This window comes from Urocitellus parryii, chromosome 5 (assembly GCF_045843805.1).
Source record: "Urocitellus parryii isolate mUroPar1 chromosome 5, mUroPar1.hap1, whole genome shotgun sequence".
NCBI lineage: Eukaryota > Metazoa > Chordata > Mammalia > Rodentia > Sciuridae > Urocitellus > Urocitellus parryii.
In genome coordinates, this window is record NC_135535.1 from 5,362,944 (window position 1) to 5,373,412 (window position 10,469).

The following is a 10,469-nucleotide window of genomic DNA, read 5'->3' on the forward strand; positions in this document are numbered from 1 at the left end:
TCAAACTCCTGGGCTCAAGGGATCCTCCTGTCTCAGCCTCCCAAGTAGCTGGGACTGCAGGCACACGCCACACTCCCCGTCTGGGGCGGTCATTTCTGCCCCACCTTGTCCACATGAGCATCTGGTACTGCCCACTGCTTGCCCGTTGCAGCCCCCGTGTTGCTAACAGGGCCACACACTGCCCTCATGGTTGCCCTGGCAGCTCTAGCACCAGGTCCCACGAGGTCCCCTCTCTGGGCACCAAGCCCCGTGACCGGGCTGGACCTGGCAGCCAGAGCTGTGACTGGAGGCACTGGTCAGAGGCAGCTGACCTTTGACCAGAAAGTGCCTCGGCCCCGTCAGGACAGGAGTCCAGTCTACAAAAGTGACTGCCCTTGCCATCAGTGTCCATATCAGCCTCTCAACCACGAGTCCCCAGCACATCCTCTCCCTCCCCAGATCAGCCCCGTTTCTCCCTCTGTCTCTGTCCCGATGGCCACCCACAGCCTGGCTCATGCTCCTGCTCCTTGGAGAGTCTGCCTCCACAGTGCCGTTGGGGGCAAGCAGGTCCCCGGAGCTGCTGCAGGCTCACCTTGGTGGTGATCAGCAGCCCTGACAGACCACAGGGCCGTGGCCCGGGTAGGGGATCTATGAGAATCCGTGTGTGGGTTGGGGTGTACTGGGCTCCCCAGGAGTGTAGAAAAGAACGGGGGGGGCAGGGTGGACCCCTGCAGCCTCAGAGCAGTCAAATGGGGAGAGCGGGTGGCCCCCTCCCAGGCAGGAGGAGAGGACTGGCCGGCTTTCTGGCAGAGCGCTGAGGTGACCCAGTGGGCGGTGCAGATGTGAGGTCCAGGGCCACTGCATGTGCCAGGACACAAATAGCTGTCCTCAGGGAAAGAGCAACAGGTGACACCAGGTTGCTGGCTTGGACTTTCTGGCTGGCCTCTGCATCCAGAAATAGCCCTCAGGTGACGTGGCTGTGCCTTGCCACCAGAGAGGCAGAGGCAGCCAGCCTACTGTGTGCCGGCCCACAGCCTGCGAGCTGGGGCAGGGGTCGCTGAAGCTCGGGGACTTCCGAAGCCAGGCCAGGACCGGCCGCGTGTTCTCGTGACTTCAGAGCCCGGGATCGCTGCTCCAGAAGGAAGGGCTCACTTCTTAAAGACGCGAGAGAAAGCCAGACACGCAGGAGGACAGGGTTCTCCTCGGGGGGCTGGACCCCCATACTGCACTGAGAATGGGCGAAGACAGCTGGAGGCACAGCACCCGCAGACGTGGGTGAGGGAGGGGACATCAAGACTGGGGAGAGAAGCCAGGCCCAGTGGCCCACGCCTGTAAATCCCAGCGGCTGGGGAGGCTGAGGCAGCATTATCGTGAGTTCAAAGCCAGCCTCTGCAACTTAGCAAGGCCCTAAGCTACTGAGGGACCCTGTGTCTGATAAAATATGAAAAGGGCTGGGGATGAGGCTCCGTGGGTGAGCGCCCCGGTTCAATCCCTGCTACAAACAAATAAATAAATAAGACTGAGTGGAGAGAAGCAGGAGGACCGGTGGCCAGCTGGGCAAGGTGCAGGGGGAGGCACCAGGGCCTGTCTCAGGTGACTGGCCTGGGAGGTGACAAGCCCTTGTGGCCTCACAGGTGAAGAGGCCAGGTCCCTGCCCACACTCCTCGCTGCTCCCTGCATGGCCTGCTCTGCCTGCTCTCTGGGCCATCTGGCCACACTGGCTTGACCAGCAACCTGGTCAGTGTGAGTACTGGCATCTCCTGGCCAGGGCACTGTGCCACTTGGCAGCCCAGGCTCCCAGGGAGGACTATTGACAGAGAGGTCATCAGGAACCCCAGGCCGCCCTCACCCACAGTGCATACCCCAAGGGACAAAACTCCAAAGTGACCTTCTCTTCCTCCTGCTGTATGGGGTCGGCCGCCCAGCCCCTGAGCATGGACTTGCAGGGGTCTCAGCGCCCCCCCTTGCCATCCCCATCTTCAGAGCCAGGAAGCTCTTCTTGTCCCTGCAGGAGGACGCACAGGCGTTGTCAGGGGGCGCCTGTCTGCGTGCAGGTCCCACAGGGCACCAGGCATTCCAGATCCCTGTGGGAGGAAACGGGGCACCTGGAAAGGAAGGACTGAGCCAAGGTCAGTTCCCAGCCTCTCAGGGCAAGCGTGACCTGGCATGCCCTGCTCTGGGCTTCCTGGCCCATGTCCTGGCATGGCACCATGGTCAGAAGAGCTGTCATGAGACTGGGTGGCATGCACCCTGGAGCTAGCTGGCCACCTGCAGACCCAGGCTGGTCGGAGGAGGAGACTGCCCCAGGCTCAAAGCGGTCAGGAGACACTATGGACTCATACGAGGGGGCAGGGATCAGATGCCCAGGTCCCAGCGTGAGTAAGGACGGGACTGTGGGGACCACGCCAGTTTGGCAGACTGAGAGACCCACCCCACCTTGGGCCCTGGGACTCCAGCGGCCCTGCCTCCACCGTCACAGACCCCGCCTACAGCAGCGAGTTGGCTCCAGCACGGGCCCAGCCCTGGGCCTCGCGCGTCAGGGCAAACCCGGGCACCCAGGAGGTGGTCTTTGCTCTGGGGGGTGGGGGCACAAGGGTGGGAGGGAAGCTGGAAGTCGAGGCGTGGCCTGGGCTGGCAGTGCCCCTCCGTGCCTCAGTGTCTCCACCTGTTAGCAGGGGTGGCCGATGGGGGCCTTTGGGGACCTCTGGCCCCACCTTCTCCTCACCTGTCTTGGTTAACAGGTGCCAGCACCAACTTCATCAGGGCTCACCAAGGTTCACGGCCACACCCCTGCTGCCCCTCCAAAACCACCACTGTCCCCTGAGACTCTCGACCTCTGCTGCCCTGTGAGCTGGCCGGGCCTTGCCGGACAGGGTCCTCAGGCCTCCTGCAGGGTGGCACACCTGTCCTCAGCCTTCCCCGGATCACGATGCCCTGCTCCCCCTGCCCCCCCAGCTCCCACCTGCCCAGACCTGCTCTTGGGGGCCAGGGGACTGGAGTGGGGCTGAGGCTCCAGCGCCCTGGTGCTCGGCCAGGGGTCTCAGGTCCGGTGCTGATGCCTGGCTGATTCGGAGCAGGGATTAAGCCAGTTACCTGCAATCACCTGTCCCCCAGATTGGGTGAGGGGGCTTTCCAGGGCTGGGACTGAATCCTGTTCACCTGCAGTTCCCGCCTCTGGCCAGGGCAGGGCATAGAACCCCTCCGCACTGCAGCAGGAACCCCCGAGAGATTGAAGGCTAAATCCGCCAGGAAGTGCTTTAGGGATGTCGAGCTCCCCAATCCCAGCCATAGCCTAGGAGGGATGTCCTGTCTCATCCCCGTTTCTAGGTGGAAGAAACCGAGGAATTTGATGTGCAGGTCCAGCCAGGGCGGCCAGCAAGCAGCTGTGGAGTCGGAATGTGAAGCGGGGTCCCAGAGTAGCTGTCAGATGACTCCCTGGAGCCGACCCAGGTCCTGCTGGGGGGTAATGAGGCAAATAAGAGGGGCACAGAGGTGACCAGGGAGAGAGGTGGGGTCCCAGGGGCTCAGAGGACAAACTAGGGTCATGTGACTGCGGGGAGAGGATTCCTTTTCTTTATTTTTTCGTGGGTGTGTGTATTAAAATCTTTACAAATAAAAATCCTCTCAAAATTATATATGATTTATAATTATAGTATTAAAAATTATATTGATAAATAGGCTTTCTTTGAGAGGATCTTTGTGTTTGAGGTGGGTCCTGCTATGTTGCCCAGGCTGGTCTTGATCCCCGGGCTCAAGTGACCCTCCTGCCTCAGCCTCCCGAGTGCTGGGACTACGGGTGAGTGCCACTTGTCCCCACTTAAGAGGCCAACGTTTTAAGCTGTTAAGAATTGTTCCATCACACACTGGTGAAGAGCGCTGACCCTGAGCGCTCAGCCGGGTGGACCCTGGCGGTCAGGTGCACTCAGGTCTAGCTGGGGAGTGTGTCCCGTGGCCAGAAAGCCCCCAGAGCCGCCGGCCACCTGCCCCTGGAGGGAGGACTGGAGAGACACAGAGGAGCCAGCCCAGCGGCCAGGGATCCCGCCACCTGGTGAGTCAGTGGGCTCTACTCTGCAGTCTCCCACAGGACCAGGAAAGACGGTGCCGCCCACTCTGTGGGAGGGAGGCCGGGTGGCCTGTCCCCTGGGGCCTTCAGCTTCCCCTGCCCACGCACGCACCTGACCTGGCTTCTGGGCCAGGTGAAGGGTGAGCCTCCCCCAGGGGAGCAGGACCTCCCACTCCTCCTCTGCAAAGAGCCCACCCAGGCTGCGGGTGGGGCATTCAGTCCACCCAGGAGGAGGAGTGCACCCCACCCCAGGGCTCGGGTGGGAAGGCATGTGCCCGTCACGGGAGCAGTAACATGGTAGTGACCATCGACTCTGTGCTTGGCACATGCCCAGTGCTGCCCAGCACCCCACCCGTGTGACCCCCTTCTCCCTTGCCACCCCTGGAAGGGAGGGTGGAGGGAACGCTGTCACTCCCATGGCTCAGGTGAGCATGGAGGCAGGGTCAATTAGAGTCCCCAAGGTCACCTTCAGTACATGCTGGAACCAGCTCAGAACCCAGACAGGAACCCCAGGGCACAGGCTTCACAGTTCAGGAAGCACCTCAGGGTGTGTGGGCCATGGGAGGGTGGCTGGGGCCTGGGTCTGTCCTCTCCCAGGCTCCCGGTCTCCCTGGGGCCCTGGGTCAAGGGTGCTGCTCCGGGGTCTGTTTCAATTCCTTAAGGAGAGGCAGCGCTCGATTCGAGACTGAATGAAGGGGCTCGGAGGGGACGGGCGTCTTGCTCCAGCCGCCCCTTGTCCCAGTGGCACGGGTGTCTGGGGACCTCCTGGAGGTGGTCTGTCCTGAATGCCCAGGAGTTTGACTCTGCATAATCCTCAAGACAGAGCGCAACCCCCCAGGGCTGGAGCTCAGGCAGGCGCTGTGTGGGGCTTCCCCCGACAATGGCCTTGTGTGCGTGTGCAGATGCCCTCTGTCCCCAGCCAGGCCGGCTGCGGTGGACTACTGAGACCAGGGCTGGCCGCATTCTGTTTCGTGGGTGTGTCCATGAGGTGGCAGAGCGGCAATGACGAGGGGGGGCTGGGGTGGACAGGATGACAGCCACCGTGTGGCATGCGGCATGGGACGGCAGGAGGCAGCGAGGTGGCAGATGGGGTGAGCGGGTGGCAGCGGAGCTCCAGGCGGGTCTGGGAGAGCCGGCACTGGGAGGTGAGAGGCCCATATTGCTGTAGGGCTGGGGGACTCCAGCTGGGGCTCAGGGCTGAGAGGGCCAGAGCAGGCGGGTCAGGGCTGGGGGGCTGCGGGAGGGACAGCTGAGAGAGCCGGGCCAGGGGAGGACGTGCCTCTCTGGAGCCTCACCCCCTGGGTCCCATGGTGGCCCCAGTCTCCAGACCTGCCACTCGCCCCTGGAGTTCCTTCAAGGAAACCTGGTGGGCACCGCCTGGGGCCAGTCAGGGTACGAGGGAGGGTCCCACACTCCGTAATGGGCCTTCCAGGAAAGGGTGCCCCACAGAGGAGGCCGCTTCACCCCCACACACCCCCCCCTCCCCCAACACTGACCCTGTCACCTGGTGAGTTCAGACCTCTTTATCCAGGGCCCTCTTAAGAGGGCTCACACCTGGGGAGGGCGGTGGTGATTGACAGCAGCTCAGTCGCCCCTGGCAACGCCCACAGTTTCACAACCCGTGCCACAGAAACGGCTGACTGTGGGGCGCACGAGGCCATCCTGGTGGGGACACACAGAGGCCGGGCTCTGCCCTGCGGGGGCGGGACTCCTATCGTCCTTCTTGAGGTTTGGCCCTGCATCCCCGAGGGCAGACCAGGCAGGGCTGATAGACTGGGCACCCAGGCCCCATGTGGCCCCAGGCCAGCTGCCCACCCTGTGCACCCTGCTCAGACTTGCTGGTCCTGGCCAACCCAACGAGCTTGCTCTGGAGTCCTCTCCTCTGGCCAGCGTCCTTCCTGTAACCCCAGGGCTGCCCGAGCCCCAGATCTGGAGGCTCAGCTCCGCCTCCTGTTCCTCCCTTTCTTTGGGGCCCTGCCCAGCTCCACCTCCAGGCCACCTTCCCTGGAGGCCTCACCTCACAGCTCCACACCCTGTGTCTCTGGGGACTGAGCACCTCAAGGGAAGGGGCTCAGCCCCTCTGGGGACACTGTGATGTGGGGAAAGGTTGCTGGCTCTGGGGTCAGCCTGGGCTCCCCCAAGAGACCAGCAGTTCCCTAAACCGAAGCTCAGTGTTCACAGCGGCAGATCTCCCAGGACCGCCAAGACCAAGCTGGGACACCCATGGGCCAGGCTCCCTCGTGAAGCCCATGGCCACGTGTGCGGTGCCGCAGTTTCTGTGCATCCACTTCATTTTTCTTTTCTTTCCTCATCTCCTCTTCTTCCTCCTTTCCTTTGCTCTGGGAATCCAGCCCGGGGCGCTCTACACAGACCTACATCCCCAGGCCTTTAACTTTTTAAAATTTTGGGACGGGCTCGGCTAACTTGCTGAGGCTGGCTGAGCATGTGGCCTGTAATCAGGAGGCTGAGGCAGGAGGATCAGAAGTTTGAGGCCATTTTCAGCAATTTAGCAAAGCCCTAAGCAACTTAGTGGGACCATGTCTTCAAATTAAAAATAAAAAGGGCTGGGGACATGGGTCAGTGGTAAAGACCCTCTGGGCTCGAGCCCTAGTACCAACAAAAAGGAAAGTTGGCCTCAGACTGTGACCCTCCTTGTTAGCACCAAACGACGGCGATGGAGGCCAACTTCACAGACCAGCTTTCATTCAGGGACGAGTTTCATGCAGGCACAGGGAGATGCTGGTGGAAAATGAGCCACTGGACAAAGGAAGGGACTGGGCTTCCTCCTGAGAGGTGACTTGGGAATTTGGTGTCGGTCTTACTGGGTGAGATGGGGAGGGGTCTAGGGTCAGTGGTCAGTTTGGGGCACTCAGGAAGCAGGTTCCGAGAATTTGAAAGCTTGTTTCTACTGGGCCATGTTTTTACTTGGGTAAGAAATGAGGGTCTGGGGTCAGTGTGCAGGGTCCCTTCATGGTCTCATGGCACGGTCACTGGGAAAAGGTTTATTTGAGGAAGGATCAGTGCGTTGGCTTCCCCTCTAGAGACTGTCCTGTCCCTGGGGGAGAATCGATGCCACCCATGTGCTGCTCTGCTCGCAATCCCTCTTCCCGGCTACATCATTGGGGGTTTGTCATTTTCCATGTCTAACAGTCCCGACTCAGCCTCCCAAGTGGCTGGGATTACAGGGGTGGCCGCCTCGCCCAGCCTGATCTCATTTTCCTGCGGGTACTTCCCCTTGTCCCCCACTTCTTTTCTTTTGGAAAAAAAAAAAAGACCAAACAGAATGCCTGAAGGGCAGATTCTGTGGTCCCCTCCAGTGTCTTCTGGGTCAAGGTGGGTCTCATAGAGAAGGCAGGAAGGTTTCTGTCCTCCCAGTGCCCCAGGTCTGCTGCGGCACGTTCCAGGGGCAGGATGGCCGGACACAGGAGTGAGGACAGTGGCCCCGAGTCCCCACGGTCAGTCATGCTGGCGTTCAGCCCCGTCACCTGCACTGCCCCGTGTCCCCAGGGAGCTGGCTAAGCCCAGGCCTCAGGACTCAGTGCAGTGTGAACAGGGACACCTGGGAGGGACCTTCCCTCCTGCCACTGAGTCTGGGTGACTCTGTGAGGAACACTCCCTGCCCTGGGGGGACTGAGCCGAGGGTGCTCCCCCTCGCCCTGCCCTCCTGACCTGTGAGCAGGACTATTACCCCATGCCCGGAGGAGGAGGCGGCAGCCCGGTTCAGCCAGCTGCCTGGGGCAAAGGCTCTGAGCTGGCGCCCCAAAGCTTTCTGTAAGGGCCCGTGGGAAATCGTTCTCCTTGACTGAGTTTAAATGGACATATTCTAGTTGTTTGGTTTAGGGGTACAAGGTGGTGTGATCCATGGTTATGAAGAGGAGTGATTAAATCAAGCTAGCTAACACATTTAGTTAATACCCATCACCTCAGATACTTACCTTTTTTACATGAAAACATGTTAAATTTGCTTTCTTAGCAATTTTGAAATGGGTAACACTGTACATGATTATTTACTATCTTCACCCCACCACACCATGGAATATTATCTCAAAGGAAAACCCAGCTGGGTGTGATGGCGCACCCCTGTAATCCCAGCAGCTCGGGAGGCTGAGGCAGGAGGATGGCATGTTTGAGGCTAACTCCTAGGCTTCATGAGACCCGGTCTCAAAATAAAATATAAAAAGGGCTGGGGGTATGGGTAAGTGGGTTAATCCCCAGTACCTCCCACCTCTCTAACTGGGCTTCATGGCCCTGGGCCATCGCTCTCCCCCCTGTAGCCTCTGGTAACACTCTTCCACTCTCTGCTGGTTTGAATCCGATGGTTTTAGCCTCCACATGTTTGAGTGAGAACTTGCTCCCAGTGACTGTGAAGGCTGAGGCAGAAGGATCTCAAGTTCAAGGCCAGGCTCAGCAACTTTGAGAACCTATCTTAAAATAAAAAATAAAAAGGGCTGGAGATGCAGCTCAGTGGGAGAGCACCCCTGGGTTCCCAGCCCAGCACCTTCAAATCAAATAAAATGAGGCGAGAACACTGTCCCCGAGCCTGGCCTTTCTCCTGCAGCACGGTGTTCTCCAGTCCCGTTTGTGTTGTCACGAGTGACACCTTTCTTCCGAGGCTGGGTGGTGTTCCACTGTGTCTTCTCTGGGTCCCAACTTCTCTCCCTAGTCATCTGCGGGGGACACGAGGTTGGTTCAGTCACTGGCCGTCATGGTCACGTGGTGTTGACATAGAACTGCAGACGTCTCCTCGAGACTCTGATCTCAGTCTTGGGTAGAAGCCCCGGAGTGCGCTCTCTGGGTCCTGGGTGGTTCTCTTTTCAGTTTTTTGAGGGCCCTCCATACGGTTTCCCAAGATGGCAGCGCTCAGCGGCATTCCCCACCAACTCCTGGGCTTCTTGCTCTGGAACCTGGACCTACCCTCTGCTTCCCCCACCCACATCCCATGGATGGGGCCAGTGGGTGGACATGCCACCTGGGCCCAGGGCCTGTCTGCTTCTCCTGCTGTTCATCTGGACAATGTGGTCCCTTGGCACACACCTGTGGTGCCCAGGTTCTGTGCTGGGCACCAGACTTGCAGAGGGGCCAGTGTGCCCTGGGGTCTGTGTCCACGTGGTGAGAATCCCTGCTGCTGGTGGAGAGAATGCTTTGTGCACAGATATTTGGGCAATGCTTGTTACAGTGAGTGCAAACTGCCCACTTTTTCCAAAGTCACAGCTGTGTCCCAAAGTCACAGTATTTTCTCAACCAATGGCTGCTGAAACAGCAACTGCTGTCCCTTGGCACCCTGGGGGAGTTTTGTGTGTTTTAAGCAGGACCCCCATTTTTGGAAAGGTTGGGATCTTTAGATGCTGGGGGGCAGGGTCTGGGGCCCAGAGAGGCTGCAGCTTGGCCCAAGACTCAGTGATAAAGTTGAAGACCCACAACCCCTGGGATCTAGTTCTTAAACCCCTGGATCTTGGGTCCTGGGCAGAAATGCTTTGGGAAACCCTGCCAATCAGCAGCCAGGTGCAGCAGTCAGGACAGAAGTGTGAGTCATCAGGAAGTGGGTCCCACATCCTCCAAGGTCTGGCTGACCAAGCGAGCGCCGGCCTCCTCCTCCTCCTTCTCTGTCAATGGCCTGGGCCCTGTGGCTTACTGACCTCTGACCTCATATGTTGGAACCACATACTTTCCTTAGACCCCAAGATTTCCAGATCACCGCCCCCACCTGCTGATGGCCAGCCTGCCTGGCCTGCTGGGTTCACGAAGGTCCAGTCCTCTTCCTGCCCCCACCCCTTGGCAGGTTCCCTCTGACATGCCTTGGTTTTCCTTTCCTTGTGGCCTGCACCTGTCCCGTCTCTCTCCACAGACACAGAGAGACGTAGACTACAGAAAAAGTTTCTTTCCCGAGCCGTTTGAGATTAGTCCACAGATCATCATGCATCTGTGAGTTCCTGAGAGCAAGGACGTTTTCTTACATGTACTTGGTAAAAGGCACATTGACAGGGCACTGTTACTTAACTCAGGTTCATATTTAATTTTGCCAACTGTCCCGGTAATGTCCTTTAGCTCTTGGCCAGCCCCCCACTCCCCGCAGGATCTGGCACCGCCCGGCGTGCTGCGTTGCTGGGCTGTGGCATTCAGCAGGTCAGGTGCATTAACCACATCTGACTCAGGATATTTTCGATGTTGAGGGGTCTCGGGGAGGTCACAGGAACACCTGTACCCTGCTTAGTAGTCTGCTCTCCTCTCCTTTCGTTTCTTTGTCTGTTGTGATCTTGACCTCCTGTGGTCCGTGAGGGTCCACCCATTCCCATGCAGCTGGCTGGTCCATGTCCAGCTCTGCCGTGTCCCCGCCCCTCCTGTCTAGCCCGCTCATGCACTTCGTCTGTTTCATTTTATGACTTTATTCCCTGCCCCTCGCTCCCCCTCGGCTTCCTTGGCCCCCAGG